The 26,537-nt window shown below is 43.7% G+C and overlaps 1 protein-coding gene across 2 annotated transcripts in view; it reads left to right on the forward strand.

Annotated features, from left to right (window-relative positions):
- The first annotated feature begins 6,383 nt into the window (after positions 1 to 6,383).
- The window catches only part of PLXNB2 (plexin B2), a 262,983-nt gene continuing 242,829 nt past the window's right edge, over positions 6,384 to 26,537 (forward strand). The window contains exons 1-2 of one of the 2 annotated variants that reach the window (XM_018067989.1): positions 6,384 to 6,497; positions 17,066 to 17,168. The gene's annotated coding sequence lies outside the window, so the exon portion shown is untranslated. The remainder of the gene's footprint in view (positions 6,498 to 17,065; positions 17,169 to 26,537) is intronic. The other variant, XM_018067990.1, reaches the window with a different exon arrangement.

The raw sequence follows: 26,537 nt of genomic DNA on the forward strand, positions 1-26,537 counted from the left end.
CTATGGCTTTTTCAGCTGTTTGCCACTGTTCTTAAACCAGAGATTTGGATGTGTCCTGGCCAGCTATTTCACCTACAGATGCAGGGCAGTTTTCATATGCCAGATGAAGATTACACTGGAGTTCTGGTAGGCAAATGTAACAGAGATGGACAGGGTAATCGAAACTCTATTAGTCCATCTTCATGCTGTTATCTAACCAAAATCCTGAGTTGGATGTCCCAGGCCTTAGTACAAATCTCATGATTTATGTATGCCAAAAGCTGCTTTCAAAAACATTCATCCTCCCCCCACCACATCCTTTTACCATCTCCCATGAGCATCAAAATGTCCAGCGTGTCTTGCAGGATGCCATGTATTTATTTTCCATGTTGCTCACAAGGAAAAGCTGCTTTAGTAAAACCACATGGGGTGGCAAGCAGTCTTAAGGAACAGAAGTTTCCTGTTGATTACTCCATTCCATCTCCTCCCCGTGACAGAAACAGGTAAGACGTGATTTTTCTACCAATTTCATTGACAAGAAAATAATCACTTTTAGAATCAGGGCTAATGAGCTAGAAATGTACAAGAACAAAAAAATTGCTCAAAACCTTTAAATATGGACACCAAAATGCAGCTATTTGACATGCTGAGCCACAACAACGACACATGATTTATTGATTAGTTGCCATCACATGATGGAAGCTCAGCTAGTCATTTAAAATACCCATATTATCTTGGAAATCTTCCTATGAATAAAAAGATAAAATACAGCCTTTGTGTAATAGTCAATACTTTATTTTTCTATCTTAACTGAAGTGTCATTGATGAATTCTGATTACTCAAAGTCTTTTAAAATGATAAACGCTTCTCTAATGCTGTTGCACCATCTTAAACTCCTAGTGTTTAAGTTGTATGCTAAAGTACTATAGTCCAGATACACTTAAATTGTATAAACACAAAATTTCTGCAATATATATTTGGAAATTATTAATTATGCAGTATCTGAGGTTACTGATGTAAAACGACGTATTATTTCCAGCAAAGAATAATTAAATCTGATTTTCTACTTTTGAATAGAACTCTGTAATCATGTACTCTTATTTGTAATTGTTTTCCTATAGCCTACCTCTCTAATAAAATGAGTTCAAATATTAGTAGATAGTGAGATTCTGTTTTTTAATACAATATAGATACATTTATAGCAGCATGTATGGCACTTAGCTCATTCTAATACCCAGTCCTTCAACCACTTGCAGAATTAGCAATACCGTCAAATGTAAGCAGATTGGCTGAATTTAAAATAAATGTCAAAGTGATAGCTTTGGAGCTTAGCTAGGCAGCTGCCTCAATTAAAGTTAGAAATGCTGGTTTGTCTGGTTTGTATATATACAGGGGTGTGTGTGTATGTTTGTGAAGGGCTTCTTCAAACAAAAAAAGGAGAAAAAAAGGGCGGGGCAAAGATTCATTGTCAGTATTTTACATCGATTTTCATTTTAGCTACATTTTGAAACATCACTAAATTTCCCACTGAATTTTGTTATCATATTTTGATTTTATTCAATTATATTCCTCAGAAAATTCAAGATAGCATTAAAAAACCACAAGCATTGCCCATATGAACCTCTTCATTAACCAAGGATCTCTTAACTGGGCTCACAAACAACCAGGTGCAACCAGGGCAATGTCAGAATATCAAGTCTTGACTAAGAAGGCTGCTACTTGTAATAGTTATACAAATTCATATAGACATTGCACACATCCATATAAGGCCTTCTGTGGATTCTACATGGAAGCTGTATCCAGGACCTGCTGGGATTTTATCTCATACCTTTGTGCAGCAATTTATATCTGTAACAAAGTATATGTAAAATGTTTGCTAAATAAACAAAAGCAAAATTCTGACTGGATAGCATTTTGCACAGGGGTAAACAAATTTTGTGGAGTGGTAAACAAATGTATTGGTTACAATCAAGAGAGGGTTGATTAGGAAATACCAAAACCCACCTGCTTTGGGTGATTCAAATATTTTCTAGCATCAAAGGAACAAAATGAAGGGAATTGTACAATTAACCTGAGGTTATTTTACCCTTAAATATTTTTTTTTTAATTGTTGGAAAAGGGACACTGAGAAATCCGCAAAACAATCCCAAATGTATACAAATCGATCTGCCATGTAAGCTTAGTGTAAAAGGGCATGAAAATCAGGATGTGCACAGTGACATTTCAAAAAATCTAATAATAACCCCTTAGATTTATCTGGCACTTTTTATCCAGAAAAAAGTAGATTCCAGGGTGATTTATGGACTGTAAAAATATAAGTATGCATATTTGGGTCATTTCAGTCACTAGCAGAAGAAGATGCAGTGCCCTATCCAAATCAAAGACATCAAATGGAGAGTGAAAAAGTCCTATAGATCCCTTGCTTATATCTTTGCCATGAGACTAAAACCATTCGGGCAGTGTCCTACTTTTTGTGCTCTTTGTTTTCCCATTATTGATATAAATTTCTTATAAAGGATTGTGGTAGCAGGAGTGCAAGGGCAGGCTGAATCTCAACTGTTACAGCAGACATATGGTTGCTTAAGGAGGAAGAGTCCTTTCCACTTTCTTACCCTTCCCCACCCTTCAGAAGAGATCTGAGATAGGGGACATCTCCAAGCAGGCTGCAAGGAGGTTGCTCAGACATATGGGCCTGCAGACAATGAAAATTTTCAGCACACAGAAAGTGCAATTTTCATAACTTTAAAGGATTTTGTGTTCTTTTTTAGTTGTTTGGGTTGCTCTTAGGTTATCTCTATGACCACAGGGCAACAACCTTCCTTCCTAAAGACTGATAATTAATCATTTAACTGTTTATCTGTCCATCAGCCCCTCATAAAAATGTCAGAACACCTTGGCTAGTTGCAAACAAATGAATAAAAGAGGTAGAAGCCTCAAAGATAATTAAGTTCCCAGAGATTTGTGAGCATCAGTGACTAGAGACTCAAATTAGTTTTCCAACAGAGACACACGGGAGGAACTCGGCTGTTAAGGGCTGTGCTTGGCAGCAGCCAGCACCCCAGCAGCACAGGCAGCACCAGTGCTGCTCCAGAGCTGCAACAGCGGCTGCCTCTCACCACCAAGAAGAGATGTCACATTGGACATGAAAGAGAAATGGGAGATGAGGTTATAGCAATGAGTGAGTCAGAGGTGAAACCACAGGAAACCTGGCTTCATTAGTTCTGTTGCTCATAGAGCAAGATGTTTTTAATAATGGCTGGAAATTCATCTCTTTTCTATAGGCCTTGCAGGTCTCAGCAATAGGAAGGATACTGTGTATGGCTGCGTCTTGCATAAAATTGAGAACTGACGGCACTGGGAAGAGAAGCAGGGGAGAGGCACAGGTGTTGCAGTCAGTGTAAAAGAAAATAAGAGGCAGAGAAAAAAATTCAGGAGGACACACGGAAAAACAAATGGGTGATAACAAGGTGAGGAGAGAAAGGGAGGGTGGAGAAGGAAATAAGTAGGAAATTCAAATCTGGACTAGAGTTCTATTCACATGTAGCCCCATTATCTGTGTTCTGATGCTGGAGAGGTAGGAAGCAAAACTTTCCACCCTAAGTCACACCCTGTGTGTATACACAACTGCAGTGAAGATCCCTGGGAGTCTAGGAAGCTGTTAATCATTCAGTCCTTTACCTGTTGCTCTTTTCAAGGTATCTCTGTGTTTAGGATTTAATTTGACCTCTTTTCTTCTTTTTCTTTTTTGGTGGGTGGTGATAAGGAAGGAGAACAATCCTTCAGCTGTGAATAGCGGGTTTTGATGTGGAGCTGTTTTATCTGGGTTCACTGGGGAATATCTCCCTGTATCACTTCTCCATGGAGCAGAAGGATGGTGTGCTGGCTCCAAGACAAGGAAGGGCTGATAGGAGGCAGAAGACCATCTTGTGAACACTTTTCACCTTTGCAAGTGAGCTGAGTGCTGAATTCAGCACTGAATTCAGTAACCAAAGTACTGCAGCACACATTTGTGCCCCAGCTGGCAGAAGCACAGCCATATTGATGCCACACTGGTGCTTTAGCACATCCACATGTGCCTGGCAGAACAGCAACTTACAGAAGCTCAGTGGAGAAGACAGCTGTCCTTGGGTGGGATGCTATGTGGCCACCTAGAGCCTCAGTTCAGCTTCATAATCCCTGTCACACTTGGCAAGGTGAAATGCACATCAAGTAATTGTTACGGACTGGATGAGGATTCAGCATTGCTTCACTTCACCAGCTTCTCTCTTGAATTAAATAAACTGCCACCTTTGCTCTGGCTCTGTATATGTCCACAGGCAGTTTTCTAAAAAAAGTTTTCATGAGGCCAGAGCAACAGGAGGAGCTGAACAGGAGCTGGAGGAAACTGTTCCAGGCAGAAGGAACCATGTTGTGTGCTGGGAGAGGGCCAAGGCTTAGATTTATCCTGGGTACAGCCACCATGAGGCAGCAGAAGTATAGCAAGTACGGTCCTAGTTAGTGATCATCAGATGGAACAGGTGTGGGCCCACACCTGGGGCTTCTCCCCACAGGAAGGAGAGCAGGCAGGGTGGGAGGATGAGTGACAGAGACCCCAGCAAAAGGCCCTGAGGCAGAGCATGCCAGGAGATAGTGATTCACAGCCCAGGGCACAAGGAGAGCTGCTGGGCTGGTAATTCCAAGCCAGAAGTTTTGGTATAACCTGGCCAGGAGCCCAGACATTGAAAAAGCAGCCTGGAAAGTGAGGCGTTACCAAGCCCATAGCAGCCTGCGAGTTTCTCCTTCCTGGATTCCTCACAAGGATTTCAGGACATGACTAACACAATTTTCCTAGGGAAGTCCCATCTCTCTCTTCACATTCCCCTTCACTCTTCCAGTAATTGAAGAGGTACAGAGCAGGGATGCAGATCTTCTGAAACACTGCAATTATTCCAGAGCTGTTCTTTCTCATCTTACAGTGACTCAGCCCAGTCAGGTGAAGAGCAGGAAGGAAAAGCAAACAAACAAGGACAAGGGCCTTCTGGTGCAGGTTAGCACAAAAACTGGGCCAGACTGGCAAGACCCAGCTAGCACAGTCTGTCTCTTCTGTGAAACCCCAGAGGGAAGACCCCACTAAACACCATATTAAGTTTGAAGGGTTCCAACCCACCAGTAAGTCTGCAGTGTCACTTTGCACAGCCACAGTCTGAAAGACAGATTTGACAAGTCCTCCAAGTCTAACTTTACTCTTGCCCTGGTTTTTGGAGTTGATTTTTATTTGTTTGGTATTTGTTGCTGTTCTGAGATGCAAAGGCAACTTTTCAGCAACTTCCAGTTTGGGAAACATGACTTTTGGACCAGCTGTCTCCTGTTGTTTCAGTAGGGAGCCCAACACACACAGCATTTAATGAAGCTGCACTCGAAGTGCCAAGAGCAGTTAATGAATTACTCCTGGTCCACATTTGACTAATGGAAAGTTACAAAGTCTAAACTTGCCCAAAGCTTAACTGAGCCATTCTTCTAAGGCATCCCTTTTTTAACAGATTATCCCTACATTAATTATAGTTGAGACAAATTTGACATCTGAATGTGGAGAAGATCATGATGCTAAAACAAGGTGATGCTGTGTTCATATACAGGTGGGAAATTGGCTCTGCAATAACTCTGTGGCTTGCTTCTGGAGGAAGGCAGGAGAAATTTGCACACATATTTCAGTGGAGTGCTTTGGAAAGAGAAAGGACCTTCAGAAATTGTGATTGCAGAGAGTTTACCTAAGAGAGATAAACCCTGGAGTACTTCAAGTTCAGTAAAAGTGATGCCAGGGAACATATTTTTGGCCCCCCACAACGACAAGGCAAGGTGTGCAAAAAGAGAAGCAACCTCTGGGTGCTCAGAGCCTCCGCTCAGGGGATGAGGGGCGGGAATTACGCTGTTTCTGCATGTTCAGGAGCCTCCCTAAAACACCACCAGGATCCGACAGGTACCCCACACCCTTTATGTACAGACCAGCAGGTAGACCTTTCGCCTGGAGAGCCCCGCGGAGGCCAAGCGCCGGCCGCGGGCAGAGCTGCCCAGAGGCGCCGGGCAGCACCGCCCCGGCAATGCCGCCGCTCCCCGCTGTTCACCTCGGGCCCCGCAGGCGATCGGCGCTCCCGGCGCTGAGCTGCCGCCCCGGCGCGGGCGCCCGGTTCACCGGGAGCCTCGGCACCGCGGGGCGGCCCCGCTCGCCGAGCCGGCTGCGCCTGCCTGGCGGGCAAAACAAAGCGGAGAAGGGGAAAGGAAAATGGGGAGAAAGTACAGCTCCTGCCGCCTCCCGGCCCTTCTCCTGGATCTCCCTGCATGAGACAGCGCTGCAAGCGGATCCTGACCAGGGGCAGGGGGTGGAGAGAGGAGGAGGAGGAGGAGGAGAACGGACGGAGGGAGGGAGGGAGAAAGGGAGGGAGAGAAGGAGGGACGAACGGGAGCGTCTCTCCTTCCCTGGGCTGTTTTTTCAGTTTCCTGTCTCGCATTGTGCTCACAGCGGATATGTGCTGCGCCTACAGGTGTGTCCCCTCCTCGCAGCTTTTCCCCAGCTCCCAAGCGTAGGCTCTGGCTGTCGGGGGGCGGCGGCGGATCGCGACCGCCATGTGATGATTATTTCTCTTGGGGCGGTTTCTTTCTCCTCTCGCTCTCTGCCTCCCCCTCTCTCGCTCTTCGCCGCTCTCCTCCCTCCTTTTGGAGGTGGCCGCAGCGCTGCCGCCTTCGCGCTGACTCGCGGCTGCGGTTGGCGGCGGCGGGGGCCGCCGGGAGCATGGGCGGCGCAGAGATGCTGCCGTAAGCGCCTCTCGTGAAGCCCGCCGCCGCCGCGCACCGGGCTCTGGCTCCGGGCGCCGCCGCTGCCGGTTCGGGCAACTCGACGCTCCGAGCCCGACTCCCTTCCGCCGGCGCCTGACCTGCTTAGCGGTATACGCAGTCCCAGCCCTGCCGCCGTGCGCCGCGGGATGGGGCTCGGGGTGGGGGTTCGGGGCCGGATTTCCTTGGCCACCTTCCCCCGTCTCCCCTCAGCTCCTGGAGCTGCTGAGTTCGCAGATAGAGAAGCTATCCTCACCCCTCGGCTTGCGGGCCAAGGCGGGGAGGCGGGGCAGGAGCGGGGGCCGGGCCGTGAGGAGAGCTCTTTTCCGTCGCGCTGTCTGCGCCTAGAGGTGGGGTATTTTGGATTAAAGGGCTCCCGGCGGCGGCTCCGGCACCCCCCCCCCCCCCCCCCCCCTCCCCCCCCCCGACCCCCCCCCCCCCCCCGCCCCCCCCTCCCCCCCCCCCCCCCCCCCGGGAGCGGCGCGTGTGTCCCACCGTTCGTGCAGGGTAGGGGGAGGCGGAGGAGCGGCCTCTTCCGCGGCAGCCGGGAGCGCCGGTGCCCGGGCGAGTTCCGCCAGAGCCCACGCCGCGGAGCGCAGCCCATGCTATTTATTATCGCGAGCCTGGCTGCTCTTCCCGGGAGTTTCGCAACCCGGCGGCGCAGCCGGGGTCAGCAGCCCCTGTGTCGCTGCTGGCCCGGCGCCAGCCCCGCGCTCCGTCTGCGCACTGCCAGCTTGGGAGCTCGTTTGGGTTTTCCTGCAAACGCGTTTTTTCTCTTTTCAGAGACAGCTTTAAACTTTCTTTCCAAACTGTTAATTAGATACACTGTACTTTGCTCGTGTTCCGTGCAGGCGAATGGCGGGGCCAAGGCCGGGGAGGCGGGGGCAGGCAGCGGGGGCCGGGGCGGAGAGAGCTTTCCGTCGCGCTGTCCGCGCCCAGATGGTTTTGGTTAAAGGGCTCCCGGGCGGCGGCTCCGGACTCGGAGCGCCTTTCCCAGCCGTCGTGCACTGCGGGGGAGCGCGAGGAGGCGGCTCTTCCGGCCTGCAGGCCGGCGAGCGCCGCTCCCGCGGTTCCGCCGCCCCCGCCGCGGAGCCACCCTGCTCGGCGGAGCCTGGCTGCTCTTCCCGGGAGTTTCGCAACCCGGCGGCGCAGCCGGGGTCAGCAGCCCCTGTGTCGCTGCTGGCCCGGCGCCAGCCCCGCGCTCCGTCTGCGCACTGCCAGCTTGGGAGCTCGTTTGGGTTTTCCTGCAAACGCGTTTTTTCTCTTTTCAGAGACAGCTTTAAACTTTCTTTCCAAACTGTTAATTAGATACACTGTACTTTGCTCGTGTTCCGTGCAGGCGAATGGGAGTGCGAGGCTGGAAAGGCTTGTGACTCAAGGCATAGATATTCGGGAGGTGAAGAACGCATTTGCGTGCCGCGTTCAGCCGGGCTGTACCTGTGATTTGTTACTTTGCCTTCTCCGAGACTTCATCCGTCTTGGTGATACCAGGAGACGGAAGGGATCTCTAGCGATTTTGGTCCTTTCGGGGTTAATCAGACACCCGAGTGAATATACAAAGAAGTATAAGTTTATCGCCTCTCTGAAATCCGATGGAAAATAGATTTTGTCCATAAGTAACAACACTGCGGTCCTGTCCCTATCGTTGAGTTTGTCATCAAATGATAACTTGCTTGTGAGGGAACTTGATGCTTTTGTAACTAAGGCTGTTACCTTGAATGTGATGATTAGCTTATTGAACACCAGAGGGAACTCTGAATAGGTAATTCATTCGAGGAAAATATATGCTTATTTTACTGTTTATATTCTCATTACAATGGAATCTAGGAGGAAGCAAAGGTTGGTAAGTAATAGGCTACTGGTATGTACCTAGGATTGGCTTCAGTTTTCTTTAGAGTTCCTTTCAGAAGATGTCAGCTCTAAAGTTGCGCTAAAAAATATATCTGTTTTTTGTTTTTTTCCAAAGCTTGAAATATGCAACTGGTCTTGCAAGCTTTGGATGCTCTGATAGTCTGTTACAACAGTGTTGATAATCAGGCTTCTTTGATAGTCCTGGATTGTCAACGACATGGGAAGGATAGCACAATAAATACACTTGTGACTCTGACTTATACTTCAGGAGCTGGTGCATTCAGCTGTTCATCCTGTCCCTTTGCCAGGGGTTACTCTCCAATTCAGCGTTGTTTTCTATTGAACTTTGAATCTACCAGAGTTTACAGATGGGCATATGAATGTAAACTGTATTTTATGGCTATTCATGTTAGTATGTGATGTGAAGTCTGGTAGCATGAATCTCCTGTTCATCACTCTGTCCTGGCAAAGGCACAAGGCAAACAACTGAAGTCAGCTGAATCAAGCTGCAGTTGTGAACCATAGTCCATTGGCATCTACATTCTTCTGAAATGGCAAATGTATGTATGTATGGCCAGTCTTCACGAACAAAGATGAAATGGCAAATGAGACTCCAGTGAACTACCTCGTACCAGGCTTCAGTGGGCGGTGGTTGCAGGGAGGTAGCTCTGCACAAGAAGAGGCTGTGTGACCTTCTTGGTAGGTTGGTCACACTACACAGGGTTCTGGGTTTCAGAAGGATGTAGCAGACCATAGAATCAGTCAGGTTGGAAAAGTCCAACCCTTGATCCACTACCACTGCGGTTACTAGACCATGGCACCAAGTGCCACATCCAGTCTCATCTGAAAAACCTCCAGGGATGGAGAATCCACCACTTCCCTGGACAGCCCATTCCAATGCTTGATCACTCCCTCTGTAAAGAATTTCTTCCTAATATCTGACCTAAACCTCCCCTGGCAGAGCTTAAGACTTACTGATGGTTGTCTGGGAGAAGAGACCAACCCCCACCTGGCTACAACCTCCTTTCAGGTAGTTGTAGAGAGTGATGAGGTCTCCCCTGAGCTTCCTCTTCTCCAGGCTAAACAACCCCAACTGCCTCAGCCTCTCCTCATAGGACTTGTGTTCAAGTCCCTTCACTAGCCTCATTGCTCTTCTCTGGACCTGTTCCAGTGCCTCAATATCCTTCCTGAACTGAGGGGCCCGGAACTGGACACAGCACTCGAGGTGTGGCCTCACCAGCACTGAGTACAGGGGAAGAATCACTTCCCTGGTCCTGCTGGCCACACTGCTCCTGATCCAGGCCAGGATGCCATTGGCCTTCTTGGCCATCTGGACACACTGCTGGCTCATGTTCAGCTTCCTGTCAATCCAAACTCCCAGGTTCCTCTCTGTCTGGCTACTCTCCAGCCACTCTGTCCCCAACCTGTAGTGCTGCATGGGGTTGTTGTGGCCAAAGTGCAGGACCTGGTACTTGGCCTTGTTGAACCTCATCTCATTGGAATCAGTCCAACTCTCCAGTCTGTCCAGGTCCCTCTGCCTTCCAACTGATCGACACTCCCCCCCCAACTCAGCCTCATCTGAAAATTTGCTAATGGATGCACCCGAACAACCCCCTCTTCCTCTCTTCCTCCTTCATCCATTCTGGGAATTAGAAAGTGACCAAAGTTTTTTTCTTTTAGCCAAGTCTTGCTTTGTCCATCTGACTTGAAGACCTGTTATGTAAAATATCCTCACTAAGGGCACAGCCTTCTTCTGCCTGAATTTTCCTACAGATGATATTGGAAGTTGGATAAAGGCTTTGTATAGCTTTACAAAACTGGGAGCTGTTTGCCTTGCATGCAGAAGCTCCTAAAGAACAAATTACATTTTGAAGGGAGAGCTCTTCATGAATGCCTATTAAGAACAAAAAAGTCCCACTTGTTGCTAGCAGGTTTGGTTTCTGGCTCAGTTTTGAGAAAATGGTTTGCACATTTATTTATTTTTATGAAGATGTAATACTAAGCATTTGTATTTCTGTAATGGCTATAATTTGGAACTTTTCATATACTTTTAAATTATTTATTGTAAGAAGCACGGAATGAACATATTTGTTACACTAGTGTCACATTCAGAATATTGAATTACAATTGTAAAATTAAGGTAACAAGCTTAAATTGTGGTTTGCAACTTTAAGATCTTGCCAGCAAGCAGTTAATGGCAACATCAAGTGCTAGAAAAGTAATTGCTACCATTCTTTTACTGTCATTTTGTTCTCACTCTCCTCCAGTCAGACTGTTCTGAAGAGATATCATGAATATTCACCAAAATAGCTTGGCATTGTCACTTATGCATTTTCTCTTCAGATCCAATGTGTTGATGAGCTAATGTGCACTTGATTAAACGTACTTGATTTATGCAAACAAAAACTCTAGGTTCTTCTTGAAGTAAAGCTAGCACCTGCATAGCTGTTAGTGAGATGAGAGTCTAAATAATCAATATGGAATTAAATAAACAAACAACCCCAATGTGGTGTTCCTCCTACTTTGTCACCTTTATCTTTTAGTTCAACTCAGTAGTGGATATTTATTTTGGCTTTTCTCACAGGTTTTCCTGTGCACTGTGGGAAGTTGTAAAGCTCAGCTTGTAATGGAGAGTCCTCTTCCATTTAAATGGCTACCGTTAGGAAAAAAACAACCAACCAAACAAGAAAAAGAGTATTAGTAGCTGTATTAAAGCCAGGGGGAACTAGAATTAGTGGAGTATTACTTTAAGAGTTATGTGTAAGTATGAGTCTGACTTGGATTTTATACTGATCAGTTAATGCTTGTTTAAATAAAATCACACAGCCTAAGTCATTGAGGGGATGTTTGTTTTAGTAAAAACCAGTATATGGATAGTAAGTGGTTTAGCATACTATTTAATTGGTCAAAACTCATGTAGACGAAGTGGAAATAAGGAGTTGAAGACAGACATTTCATTTAACTGTCAGTGGCTTAGTGGTACAAAAAGCTCTCTTAACTATTTATAAAACTGCTCAAATCTGGCTACAAAAAGAGGATGTGGAGTCCTTGCCCCTGGAGGCAGCTGAGTATGGATGGAGGAGGGAAAGGACACATGCTGGAGCAGCCAGGCAGACTGGAAAGCTGGTCAGGTGGTCTTTTAGAGATGAGACTTACTTTTGTAATTTAGTTATCTGTTAAAATCAAGTATTTCTGTTTTTATCACTGCAGTTAAATCTCTGGAAATACATAGCTTTTGGATCTGAGTTTCCATCTCAGGTGGTTGAGGAAAGACTTACTTGTTGATATAATGTCCAAAAGTGTCTGTGCTTAATAAATAGTACTAATAATTATTCAAAGAAATCTCAGGCTCAACATAATGATCAGCCCCTGCTCAACTGCTCAGCTTGACACCATCATAACATGAGACAGACTTTATCCCCAGGAGTGTGTCAGCAGAGTTGTGGTCACTAGCTACATGCCTGTTGGGACGCTCGGTTTCTCTTTGGAATTTAGCTTCTGGGAGCTGGCGCCAGCATGGATTGATGATTAGCTCTGTGCTGAGTTTCCCAGGCTTGGGAGCCTCAGCACTCATCAGTGGACAGAGTTCACCTGGCACCTTCTGAAACACTTCCGACCTTGCTCCACCTTTGTGGTTAGCTTCCAAGTTTCTGCCTTTCTAGCTTTGCTTTTGACATGCCATGTTCTACCTCCTGCCCTTGGTCAAACAGCTTTGCGATCCTGGAAACAAGTGAATTTAGTAGTTTTGATTTATTCAATCAAAGTGTGACTTTTCAAGAAGTTAGTTATCCAATTAAAACCTTACTTCTAGTGTTTCACTCATTTTTCTTGTTATCTGGTGTCACTAGTTAAGGGCCACAAGTAAAAAGTGAAGGCAGTCAGTCTTACCTCTCTGCCCAGCCAGGTCATTGCACAGATCCTTCTGGAAGCTATCCTAAGGCACATGGAAAAGAAGAAAGTGATTTGTGACAACCAAAATGCTTCACCATGGGCAAACCATGCCTAACAAAGTTGGTGACCTTCTATGACCGGGGTTAGAGGGTTGGTGGATAAGGCAAGAGCAACCGATGTCGTCTACCTGGACTTGTGCAAAGCATTTGACACTGTCCCACAAGGCATTGTTGTCTAAACTGGCAAGACATGGATTTGACAGATGGACTACTCAGTGGATAAGGAATTGGCTGGATGGTTGCACTCAGAGTTGCAGTGAATGGCTTGATGTCCAAGTGGAGACGAGTTGACGAGTGATGTTCCCCAGAAGTCAGTATTGGAACCAGAGCTGTTTAACATCTTTGTCAGTGACATGGACAGTGGGATTGAGAGCACACTCAGCAAGCCTGCCAAAGACACCGAGCTGTGTGGTGAAGTTGACATTCTGGAGGGAAGAAATGCCACCCAGAGGGACCTTGACAGGCTTTACATGTGGGCCTGTGCGAACCTCATGAAGTTCAACAAGGCCAAGGGCAAGGTCATGCACATCAGTTCAGGAAATCCCAAGCACAAATGCAGGCTGAGTGGAGAATGGATTGAGAGCAGCGCTGAGGAGAAGGACTTGGGGATGTTGATTAACAACAAACTCAGCGTGTCCCAGGAATGTGCACTTGCAACCCAGAAAGCCAACTGTATTTGGGGCTGTTTCAAAAGAAGCATGGCCACCAGGTTGGCAGCAATGTAAGAAGGCTGTGGAATTGTTGGAGCTACTCCTTAGGAGGGCCATTAAGATGATGAGAAGGCTAGAGCACCTATCCTATGAAGACAGATTGAGAGGGTTAAGGTTGTTCAGCCTGGAAAAGAGAAGGCTTTGGGGTGACCTTATTGCGATCTTCCAGTACCTGAAGGGAACTTACAGGAGAGATAGGGCAAAACTATTTACAAGAGCAGATAGTGACAGGACAAGGGGGAGTGGGTTCAAATTGAAAGAGAGTAGATTTAGATTAGATATTAGGAAAAAATTCTTTACTGTGAGGGTGATGAGGCACTGGAACAGGTTGCCCAGGGAAGTTGTGGATGCCCCATCCATGGAAGTGTTCAAGGCCAGGTTGGATGGGGCTTTGAGCAACCTGCTCTAGTGGAAGTTATCCAGGGGTGTTAGAACAAGACGATTTTTGAGGTTCCTTCCAACCCAGGACATTCTATGATTCTATGATTTGCGTAATTTGCAGTGAATGGTTTTTGTATTACTTGACAATCACAGTTTCCTTTATGTTATAGAGGTCTTCTTGCCACCTTTCTTTCATTCTTTCTGTCTGTTTTTTGAAAGCCCTCTCCATCCTACAACAATCCAGGAAGCTGTGGAGAATCTTTGCCCTTAAGTTATCCTCCTTCTGTGCTGCGCCTTCAAGGTAGACCAGTCGGAAGCACTCTGTCAGATAATGTACATAGTAACTGCATATGGTCAACAAGGTTTTAAATAAAAATCCATGGGATATTTAGCACTTAAACTGAATTGTTCCAGAACTTACCTTTTTACAACAAGGTATGCTCGTGCTAATTGCTGAATAGACCTGGCTAGCATATTTCTAATTAAACTGGATTAGGTCTGCATGTCAATTTGGTTTGAAGGAAGCTCTCGTAAACCTGACACTAATCTTGCTATATCTAGAGGAATTGTTAATTTGATAGCTCTGTACCTCAGAGGAAGGATGCAGAAATCAAGATTTTTTCACATTTCAAGCTTAATGTTCTGTCTATACTTACATGTTAAATATGTAAAAGTACATCTCCTCACATCTTCTTCCTCAGGGCTCTTGTTTATCTTCTAGATAGTTTAAGAAGAGATAGTATCTCTTTCTGACATCTAAGAGCTGTACGTAAAGAAGATCTAGCTGTTACGTTCCTAGTTGTGTCACTGTTTAGAACTTATGAAGGACCAGTTTTTTAACCGGTGTTTGCCCAGTAGGAAAATAGTGATTAGTTAAATATATGAAACCATAGAAAAAAGCAGAGGACAGAAAATATAAAACACATTGGTTTGGTAAGAAGCGTGCAACTAAAATACAAGGTGAAGTCTGCTATCCTGAATCAGGACAATTTAATAATCTCTTGCTTGGATTTAGACTAGGCATACACAGCAAATAAAAGCTTCCTTTCTGAAGATATGTGGCACTTGGAATGGTTAACAGTAGTAAACTATGGTTTCCTTCAGCTTGTAATAGTTAGTCCTTTCCCTTTAATGGATCTGATTATGCTCATTGCAGTTGGAAGTCCATAATATGCAACATCTCTCTTAAATACATCAGAAGACTGTTAATTTGTCCTTCCTTAGTGTGTTGTCACAGCATGTGTTGAACTTAACATGCTATGTTCATTTAATCAGTACAAAACAAATTGGTATAAACTTAATGTTGGACCTGTTGAATTGCAAGAGAATGAAAGCAATAGTTTGACCTCTTCTGTTTCCAGTCTTGTGGGATTATTAGGTAATTTAAAAGCTGTAAAAAGTTTTTCTGTGCAGTTTTGATTTGCAGCAGCAGCTGGACCTTTTCCCTCATGAACTGAGTAATGCCTCATGTAAACTGCAGTTGTGGTTGCGATGCATGCCCATGACCCATGCAGGTGTAAGTTACAAACCTAAAAAACAACAGAAATGGGTGACTTTTGGGGATATTTATTTTTCTTCCCACACATGCCAACTGGCAGTGGTTTTGTCTGAAAGGCTTTTACTCAGGCATAGAGTATCTTCGTGAGTACTTTGAAGAAGTTTTTCAAGAGTAACTCTACAACCACAAAGCTGTCTTCATGGCTCGGAACATGCATCTTCTGTGTGCTCCAGATATTGTCACCTTCTGCTCACCCAAGCTGTTGAGACAAAAAACCAAAAGACTTCCTTTGTCTTGATAATTCTGAGCCCTAAATGGTGATATGAGTTATGTATTAGTAGATTGGAAAAAACACCAGAGAGGTGACATCTATGTTTATTAACAGATGGCTTCTTGGTTTGACATTTAGCTGGGGCAAGCATTTCACAGTCCATTATGCATTTCATTCAGTGCTCAGTAGCACTGGTAAAAATGCAGGGCATTATAATTTTGGTGGGGTTTTTCTACTATTTGATTAAGGGTTTTTTTACGTTTTGGGTTTTGTTTGGATTTTTTTTTAGAGTGCCATCCAGAATTTAGGGTCAGAGGAGCTGTCAAATCCCACAATTGGTTGAACATCTCACTTGGCTATTGCTCATGGGCCAAACAAATCCTTGGGGTAAAGCATATCTTATCCTGAAAATACTTAAAATGTTTGAGTTGTTCCTATTAGGTTTTGCATGTTTAGAATTACATCTTGTTTTTAACAGGAGCCTTCCATGCTTTTGACTTGCATCTGTTTATCCCTTTTAAGTCTTCTTGTGGCAATATTAAAGAGTTTCTTGTTGCTGATATTTTTTTTTCCTTAAAGATGATCAAGTAAGTCGTCAGTTGTCTGTGTGGCTTATCAGAAGGACTGCATCTTTAAATCTGATTATACATAATCCTTTTGTCCCCCTCTAGATGCTAATTGTTTTTGCAGCTCTACTCTGCATGTTCTAAAATTTTCAACATCTTTTTTTGAGCATCAGCCATGGAACTGAGCACAGTATGTCAGCGTCACTCTTTGCCTTCGCATGCTCCATGCTACCCCATTCAGTATTTCCATTCATTCTCATATCTTTGCACCTATGAGCCACATTAGCCCTGCTAATAACAGTAGAGGGTCTGAATGTCATGTTTAGCTATGAGGCTATGTTGACCTCATCCCTTTTGGTTTCCTTGCTTCTTAAGGTCACAGTCCTCTGAAATGCAAACCTTACCTGCATCCCACATTACTGCATATATCTAAATGCATATATCTGCATTCAGACATCTTAAGACTGTTTTGGTTGGAATTAACCCAGTTTGACAAATAATTGAGTTAACTCTGATTTGCTTTCCATTTTTTTTATCATACTACTAAACCATGTAATCCGGTAATTCTACCATCAAGGACATGCATATTTCCAGGTAGCTAATAAGACAGCTAAGTAATGTAGAGCATAATTCCAGTCATTCTGAACCGCAAAAGGAGCATTGCAGTTGCATAGTGATGTTACTCACTAACAAGAGCTTTTTTGAGATCTTTCAGTTAACTGGTTTTTACCTATTTGGCCTATACGTTTGGGTATCCTGTTTTCAAAATCCCGTTGATTTAATGTTTGTTGATCATGTCACATCTTTAACCCTTTCATTGCTGTATGTGGTGCAAAATCAATACATTTCACCTTCCTTACTCTTAGCCTTTTGCATTTATATGGATGAAAATGAGAAATTTTCTGCAATGTCTTGAGACATCAGCTCCAAAATGATTCCTTTCTTAGGATGCCAATAAACTCACGGAGCAAGCTCTTTATCTTTGATTGTCATATTGCCCAGTCCCTTGTCTTATCTATTTCTCTGAAGAATCTTTTCTGTGTCTCTCGCAGCAGGAGCAAGTACACATCAAAAGGCACTTCATCTTGGAAGCTATTTGCACGGAAGCCTGAGCCTCAAGAAGTCCCTTTCACTAGCAACAGTTGTGCTGGTCAGGTGAGCTAAGAACTCATTTGGATTGACGGGGTTTTTAAGCTTCCATTTCTGCTTCCAAAGTGTTGTGTTTGTGTCGTGCTACTTGCTTGAGAAGGAGGAGTTCGTCATGTAGAGCACTGCAGTGTGATTGGCTTAGAGATGGCTGTATGGTGTTGGTTTATGTGCTTTGGGCTTAAGTTGAAATATTACAGCCTCAAATTTAGTGTAATAATCTGGCATGAAATGTATTTATTTTGTAATTGTCCTGGATACTGTCTGCTTCAATTGTGATTTTTGTGTGTATCTTTGTAACTCCTGGACCTGTAGTGTCAAATGACGTTAAGCAGGTTGTGTGCGTGAAGCATCTACAAGTTAACTCAGTTATCAAAACATAGTATCTCAATTGCTCAGAGTAACACTTTCCACTTTTGCAATCTGTGTTGTTTATGTTGCCATTGTTCAAATTATTCTACACAGGTGTACTCAGAGAGGTGTTTCCAATTTACTTTTCCCAATTGTAGCAATTACTTATTACCTTTTAATTTTTATCCTTACACCTGTAAAATGAGTAAATGTAAACAGCATCCTTGAAACTAAACTCTTAATGATATATTCTCCTACTGATAATTTGAAGAGGCAGACTGTGTTTTCTGTTGTCTGTGGCTTAATTAATCTACTTGAATTATACTTGAACGGTAACTCCAGTATCAGAAGAGGTTTTCGCAGCCTTGGAAGTTAGGAGCTTTTGAATGAGGCAGCAGTAAAGAGTTACTTTGTGTTGTTACTTAGCTTGTTGGGAAGAGACTGGTAAATTTACGGCCAGAAATGGCTACATTCTTGCATCCTTTCCCCCCCTCTCACAGACTTTTATTTTCTCACACCTTTCATGGACAATACATTGGCATGGATAGGAAGGTCTCTGTCCCAACAGGCATATTTACTGGAATACCAGAAGTCTGGGCTGCTTTGTGTGTAGATTTAGTGTCCAGAGTACCATCTATGGGATCCACTATAAGCAGTGGGGTCCTGCAGGTTTCTTGACTGGGGGGGGTTGTTGTTGCTGGGGTTTGGGTTGGGGTTTTTTTGTTGTTGTTTTGGTTTGGGGTGGGTGTTTTTGGTTTTGGTTGGTTGGTTGGTTTGGGGTTTTGTTTTTTTTAGTTTGGAGGTTTTTTTGTTCTTATTTTTTTGACATTGCCTCTCTTTGGGGAATTTTGGAAAATTCGTAGCACATTTTAGTGGTATTTTTGTCAGGTATAAGTAGGGCAAGTGGATACTGCAGCATTCCTTCTTTACCAGAAAGGGTGGGGACCTGATAATTCTCTGTTATCCTACGTTGCCTCCCCAAAACCCCCTATGCAAAAGCAGAACTTGCATCCCCAGATTTCCTGGCTTGAGCAAAGCCTCCTACAAAGCACTTTCACATCAGGCTCTCCATACCCATGAGATGACTTGGCATAGGAGAGAGTGTTTCTGTTCCAAGTGGGTTAGCAGCAGGCATGGACCATCATTCAATGATATGAAATCTTTGGTGGCAGCTCTGCTGGAAGTAGTTCCTACCATCACTGGCCAGTACCTGCATGGTTGTGCTACCATGAGTTTTGTGGAGCTGTGCAGTGGACTGGACAGCAGAGCTGATCTAGCATTAGACTATATTATATACAGTTGTTGTATGGCTTTGAAAAAAGTATTTGAAAGTTTCCCTGCATCTCTACTGTGTTTCACAGCATAGCCCTGCAAACATGTAGTTATTTGCAATGTTGGACTGAGACGCTGGAAGGCACCCCCACACACACACCCCGCCCAAGGTAAAAAAAAGGATTCAAGACCTGCTTAAACTAATTTTGTTGCCAAGTTCATTGTGTTATCAAGCCCTGCCTGTGTCTGTAGCTTTCTTCTTTTCCTGCTGATCCCATCCTGGGTGGCCCTATTAGTCAGGGAAAAGGAGACTTTGGAAACAGGGTGTTGAGTTCGTACTTTCAGTAGCAGCCGTGCTTGTGTTCTTCCATGTATTTGTGGGAATAATATGAGGTGGCTTTAAAGTAAATACAGACATTTTGCATAGATCTTGCTAGTGCCTTTTTTTTTCTCTGGGTGCTCTAAATATCATGTCCATGTGCACTTTGGGAGAGAGCTTTCTCGGTTGGTACCTGTCGCTTTTCTTTCTTGGCTGGTGACCTCCAGTGCACTGCTAACGTTGTCTATAGCATTTACCATGAACATAGTCACTTTCTTTTCCCTCTTACCTCATTTTAAAATACTTGAATCTTGTAAATGGGGTGATAATTTCAAAGCAAACAGCTTCCAATCCTTTCTTGCCAAGTTTTGCCCACAAGGTATGCAAGTAAACAGAGCAGTTAGGAAATTAGTTATGTACTTTCCCTCCTAGTGCAGGGCATCCCAGGATGGTTCCTAACCCTTTAAGTAATGAATAAAGGGAGAGATGGAGACTAGTACACCTGAGTTTCGTTTTAATGTATGGAGCCATTGCACAGATCATTCATGTTTTACAAGCTTTAGGAAAACCTTGTAAAATGTGAGACTTTAAAAAATCTCCACTATTCGTATATTGAACATAAAAGTGTTTTATTGCTTGCAGCAAAGAAAGAAAAGCAAAATACCAAGGATGGGCTAAAAGAAATACAGAGAATTTTCTTCATATGTAAAAAACTAACTTTGAAGCAGGCTTTTCCTAAATATGAGGAAGATTCTTACCTCTAGTAAGCTCTTTGGGGAAGCTTAGAAGGATTTCCATGTGCTGCCATGATGTTTATGGTTTGATTTGGAAACTATGGGTCTGGATGATGCAATGATGGGTATGCAGCAGTCGCAGCGTACAATACCTGTAACAGGATATGACCAGCCTTTGCCAATTGAGTAGTAGAAAAATTTGTTAAATGTGAAAACTAGACCTAAGGTTATTGACCCTGAGGCTTAGCTACAAGGTGGTAGTGTGGCTGTAAAGAGGAATAACCATTATGTGATCTCCTCCAAATGAGATAGGGCAGGTCCCGAGAGTACGAGGCCTGCAGGAATTCAAATCAACAGTCAAGTTATAATCTAATGAGACCATGAGCACAAACATAACTTCAATTTAAAGCTCCTGCATGTGGCAGCACAAATAGAAAGCTGGAGCCGTCCTGGTCCCAAAAGAAGGTCCTTCATTAGCAATTTTACTCCCTTGGCATGCCTCAAAGGGCATTATCATAATAACTCATAGTGGTTCTCCTTCACACATTTCTATCCACTTCATAAAAGTGGCTATATGCATGGAGTGTGCTCTACTCATTTTCAGAAATAGGATCTCTGTTAAAGAAAAAAAGATATAAATTTGAATATATTATATACAATATGTATAATATATTTTATTGTTACAATTGATTTGTTTTTAAAGAAATGTATGCCCTGTCATATGGAAACTTTCCCTTTGCGTTTCCCAAGTGAAGGTTATGAAATTTGCTGAAGATGGGGGTTTTTTTCCTAGAAATTCCTTGTGTACCATAAAGATTAATTCAAAACAACTGAAAGAATGTCTCTTCTGGAAATATCTGTCTTCTGGAGTATTTCAGCTGTACTTGTGCCAAAAGCAGAGCAGTGAACTCAGCTGCAAGGGCTTAGTTTGGCTGTACTTGTAGTCCCTACAATGCATAGGCTGATTTTTTTTTTTTTAAATACAGATTTAATGTTAAGTTCTTATGTTTACTGGAGGGAGAGGAAATATTACAGTTTCAGTAAATTTTTTTTAGTCATTTATATATATATTAGCCACAATGTAAGGATGAATAATTTCTTTTTAAATAGCTGTACTTCAATACAGCATGAGCTCAAACATCCCAAACCACACAATTGTTTTGCTCTTTAGTTCAAATAAACCTTTCTTCAATTGACATATATTTTTTTCCTGAGTGAAATTATGAATATACTCTTTACAAACCCTTTACAAACCAAAGACAGATAAGATGCTGAGTCAACCTTCTGCTTAGCATAGCCCCCATGAAGCAGACACTGCTTTGTAAGATTTGATTCAGCATCTGCTTTTTACCTGTGAATCCTTAATGAGGTTAAAGCTGTCCAGGTCAATACAATTACAAATGTGATGCAAATCATACCAAAGCCAGGAGATCATCAGCCCAGAAGCTTTTTGTATGAACTACTTACTCTCTTTAGTACATACCTATTCTCATTCCCTGCCCATCTCCTGGGGAAGAAAAGGCAGTGGCAGTCAGTGGGATAGACTGTGCCTTTCTGGCTTACTTGGTGCAAAGATCAGCAAACTAGCTAGTAGTCTAGATGTTTTATTTTTCATCCTTTGAGTGGCTGTTTGAATAGCTTTCCTCTTGCTCTGTGGGCAGACAGAAGGCAATGTCTTATCTACTTCTCTATCACAGTTACAATAGACTTTTTTGGGTTTTTTTTCAGACTATATGTTAAGTATAGTGGGGATAATAAGCTTACATTCCATCCTTTTATCTGGAGAAACCTGGCAGCAGATTGATGAGTGATGGGAAGGTTGGCTAATGGGAGCAGTCTTGCAGTTGCTCCATATTATTTGGCAGTCACTTAATATTATTTGGCTGTTTGAAGCAGAGATAAAAAAAACTTGGTGCCGTCTATGTTGGGTTTTATCTCTTTGGTGTGATGAGGCTGCACATGTGAAAGTTTTGAGAATGCTGGAATATTTTTCCTATTTCTAATTTTAGCTATAAATATCTATGGCCTACTTAAATAAGATTAACCTGCATACCTCAAACTGAATACCAGATTACAAGAAAATTAGATTGCTTTCTTCAAGTGAGCAGTTGGCAAACTCAAAACATTCAAAAAAGATGAATTAACTGAAAGCATGGAGATGGAGTACACCAAACCTCAAACTACCTGCAGGCAGGGGTTACTCTTGAGAGAGAAATTAATTTTCTCCCCTGTGAAGATGAAGGAAGCATGATGCTGACTCATCTTCCCTCTTGGGAGTTGTTCTTCACTGGAGAGGTCTATCATTAGATCTTTTTCAGGAGAGAGGGTGGCTGCTATTTTACAGGAGAGCAAAGTGAAGGATGGAGCTGTACTTACTTGTCCAGGATGAGAACTTCAGATTTATTCCCCAGGCCTGGCATATCCAGGAGTGCAAATCATGTGTCCAAAGGACTTTGAGCTCAGATGCCCTCAAGGGTTTCCTCCTGGCTGAAGAGTAACCCTCAGGTGGTGGTTTGGATCTGTTTTGTACATAAATTGTATAGATTCAACTAACGAGATCACACTAAGATTACACAGAGTGCATGTTTACGCAAGAAAATGGAATTGTGAATCTGTACAACTGGGCCCAGTTAAAATAAAGTATTACCACATCAGTCATCAGCAGGCACAGGTAAAGGAAATCTTTCCTGGTGTTCCTAGGGAATGCTGCAAATGCCTCGCTGTTCCTGGAGTGCAAAATCATTCTTCTCTCCTAAAGAGCATCCAAATGCTTTTAATATTGACCTAGAGATTAAAAAAAACCCCAACAACTAAATGTACAGCTTGAATCCTGTTACTGTATTGAATAGCTATTAATATGGCTGCTGTGGGAGATGGGGTAGGAAGGAAAGCATGGCTGCCTATAGCTGCAAACATAATAGCTTCTGAAGTTTTAAAGTGCTCCTTCTGCCTCCTCCCACAGCCATACTACCTGCCATTCTCTGTTGGTATTTTGTATATTGACTTGGGAAAGGATTTGATTTGACACTACAGCACAGCTTAAGGAACCAGCCGTACAGAATATTAATATCTGATCTTATTTCATTAATATCAGTTTCAGACATGCATTCCAGAAGAGGTTAATATTTTTAACCACAGCAATATTGTCCAGATTCCTAGACTGAATGCACCAGCTGGTTTGCAGTAAATTTTATGGTGCAGGAGACAAGAAACAGGCTTCCTTACAGAAAGGGAACGTGGCAGTAGAAGTCCTGGAGGCACAGGGAGGTTTCAGGCACTGGTTGGAATGTCTTGCTTTCACAGAGAGGTCTAGCAAAGGCAAAGCTAGAAACCAGAGGGATATCTACTCTTGACTGTGCTCTCTCCTTGGTTTCCGACGTTGCTGCTCCCCTCAGGTTCTTTGTTCTGATCTCACCTCAACTCTCTTGCTGGCTTGTGTTTCTCTCTCATTGCAAGTGGCAAGCTTTCAGGCAGGCTGCGTTTCTGGGCTAGCTTGTAGCCATCTGCTCCATTCCCTCCATCCACCTAAAGCAAAAGTGGTTGTGCGGCCACTTGCTGGAAGTTGGAGGAAACATTGCAATGCCTGATCTCCTGTAGAACCACCAAATGAGGTCATTAGACATTAATTTTTTTTTTTATTTTTTTACAATTCAGATATGCAGCCTTGGAAGAAGTGAATGAACCATAACTTCCTTTCTTTCTCCACTTTTTCCACCACATAAAATGGCATAATTAAATAGCAGCTTTATTGTTTTACAAATGCTTCTATGCGTGAAATTAGTGTGCTTCCAAAAAAAGCCCTAAAACTGAAAGACTCTGTGGTGTTTGTTACAGTAGGTTAGGTCTGTGACATTCTATCCTCTGAGAAATATTCTGCATAGGATCTAGTTATCCAGTTCATCAACATGCATAATTTCTTCCACTACTCGTAGCTTTAAGTCAAGATTGGATTTTGTGAAGATGTCTGCAGAGGAGTTTTATGTGAGGAGCTGTATGAAAAGAAAAGGTTAAAAGTTGTTGTAGCAGCAGCCATGGAAAACTATAACATAAATGCTCACTTCTTTAAAATATGAAAAAAACGGTGTCTTTTAAATATCAAAGGGATTAGTATTAATTCAGCACTTGTGATTTTCTTAAATCATGTTATTTGCATAATAATACTCACCACCTGCTATATCTTCAAAGCGCTTTTCAGACATTAACTAATTGATCTTTGTAACACCCCTGTGATGTAAAGACCTGTTATTATCCCCACTCTGCAGATGTGGAAACCAGGAGCCAGAGTAGCTGAAGGAACTTGTTGGGCACAGGGCTGAGACACTGACATTGCAGGTGCTGGGTCTGTATTGTCCTGTCTTCTGCAAGTTCCCACTCACAGCACTTCCAGGGGCAGCCACACTTTCTTCTTTCCTGCCTTTGCTTAAGAACAAAAAAGGCACCGATTTATTTGTTTGTGACTTTCGAGAGATATTGTTGGGAGTTATTTGTTTGTTTTGATTTTGAGGGTGTTTTGCTAAATGATTTTGTTCTTATGATTTTGCTATCATTTTCAGTTGCCCTATAGTCAAAAACAGATAAAACAGAGAAGCCTCTTACGGCTTCTTATTGTCTGTGTGCGCCACAGTGATACTCATTGAGAGCTTTTAAGCACTTTTTTCCTTGTTCAGGACTCAGTTTGGTCTTCCTAAATCACAAGAAATTCCATCTAAATACAGGGTAGAAGAATGCAAAGAACTTCTTTATGTTGAAGATGTCAGAACACTGGAACAGGTTGCCCAGGGAGGTCATGGAGTCTTCATTTCAGGAGACACTCAAAACCCACCCAGACGCATTCCCGTGTCACCTGCTCCAGGTGACCCTGCCTTGGCAGGGGGATTGGACTAGATGATCTCCAGAGGTCCCTTCCAACCTTAACAATTCTGTGATTCTTATTAGGAGCCTTTTGGTCAAACTTGCCTCTGCTTGTCAGAGTAAGAAATTACTAAAATGAGAAGTGACAGGGTCAGTTGCCTGTCATAAAACTTCAATACCTATTCCCCATCCTGTGCTAGCAGTGAGCAGCAGTGCCCAGGTGGCTGCCAGAAGAGCTGTCTGTGATCGAGGGCTGCTCCAGTAGTGGGAGGCTGGGGTGGTGCTGCTATTGGGATGGCAGCATGTTCCTAGCATCTGCCTCACAGTTTTCCTTCACCATGTGTCTGGGGAAGCCGCAGGCACATGTTGTCCCAGCCCTTGGTTGTGTGGGTGACATGCAGGTGTCACGTGGGTTCCCCCATTCTCCACCACTGCTGCCTTTGGAGCAGAGCTTAGTAAAATGCCAGGTGGGCCTTTTTAAACCAAAATGGGTCAGAAATGGAGGGCAGGCAGGTGTCATGCACCTCAGTCAAAGAAGAAATATTAAAAGCTCTTTCATGGGTAATAATCTGAGGGAGAGTTTAAAATGGGGTATTAAAAAAATATATTATGGTCTCTTTAATCTGACAGTGTCACTTCAATACTTAGTGCAAGGGCTTAACATAAAAGTGAATGGATTTGTTTTTACAGATGTTTCAGCAGCATTATCTACAAGCAGGAAAGTAAATCTTGGTGATGGAGCAATTCAAGCCCATCAGTGCAGGTTCAGACCAAACTGCAGGAAAAGCCTGTGTCACACCAGATTCCAGGAGATGATTTTGGATAACCTATGGTTTCCCAAGTGCAGTGCCCATGCCCTTACAAGGATTGCAGCGGTGACAAAGAGGCAGATTATTTTCAACGACTTAGCGACATGACTGTATGTATTTGCTTTAGTTATTTGGCTAAGCAGGGGGTGAGGGGAGGTGCGGTTCTGAATTCTTTTGTACTCAGGCTGGGACAGATGGGCTGTAATCTCTCTTCAGGGCACAAATTACAGTGTTTTCAGACCCTCATATGCTTGTAGGTTGTTGGCTTCTTTTCACTCCCTGTAACAGCATTTCCATATTGACTCAGAGAGGGATCCAGCTGCAGGTGAGAGTGCTGCTCCTGCCGTGAGCTTCTCCTGCCATGGTTTGTTTCGTCTTCAGGTGAAAGGGATGAAACTGACGAGTCCTTGTACAAAACCTTGTTCCTACAGGAAAGGGCAGCTCAGGAGAGGGGGGAGAGTGAGCAAAGCCCATCCAAGTGATGATTGGTGGCAACTAAAGTACTCCGGTGCTGATTAACCTTCTAATCATGTGTTTGAAGATGGAGAGAAGTTGGATAAAAGGTGTATCACTTAGCAAGAGGTGGTGCTGGAAGCATGGGATGGGGCACAGGGGGCAACACAAGCAGGTCAGGGCTTGGGGTTGAACTTGGCTTGTGGGAATTATGGTGCTGGACCACTGTGCTCCTCTGGCAGGAATATTTGCAGTGTTGGCAGAAGGGTTTGGCTGTAGCATGCCCAGTGCTCTCAGCACCTGCAGTGGTGCATCACTGCCTCCTTCCCTGACAGAGGATGGGGCACCCCTCACTCTGATGGGACCCAGCATCACAAGGGTGTTAAGGGGAGGTTCCCATGCTCACAACTATATCAATTTTTTTTATTTTTTGTAATCAAGGGTAGCAGCTTGGGCAGTCACCTCACTCACGACTCTTATGCTCAGGTAGTGTTGCTGGGGCTGGTGGCAAAGCAGAGGTCGAGCTTCCCTTTGTCTTGCTTAGCCAGTGCTTTTTGACCTCTGAAGGGACCAGAGTGCATGGGAACTT

Source organism: Manacus vitellinus, unplaced genomic scaffold (assembly GCF_001715985.3).
Source record: "Manacus vitellinus isolate BGI_N305 unplaced genomic scaffold, ASM171598v3 scaffold_13_pilon, whole genome shotgun sequence".
Taxonomy (NCBI): domain Eukaryota; kingdom Metazoa; phylum Chordata; class Aves; order Passeriformes; family Pipridae; genus Manacus; species Manacus vitellinus.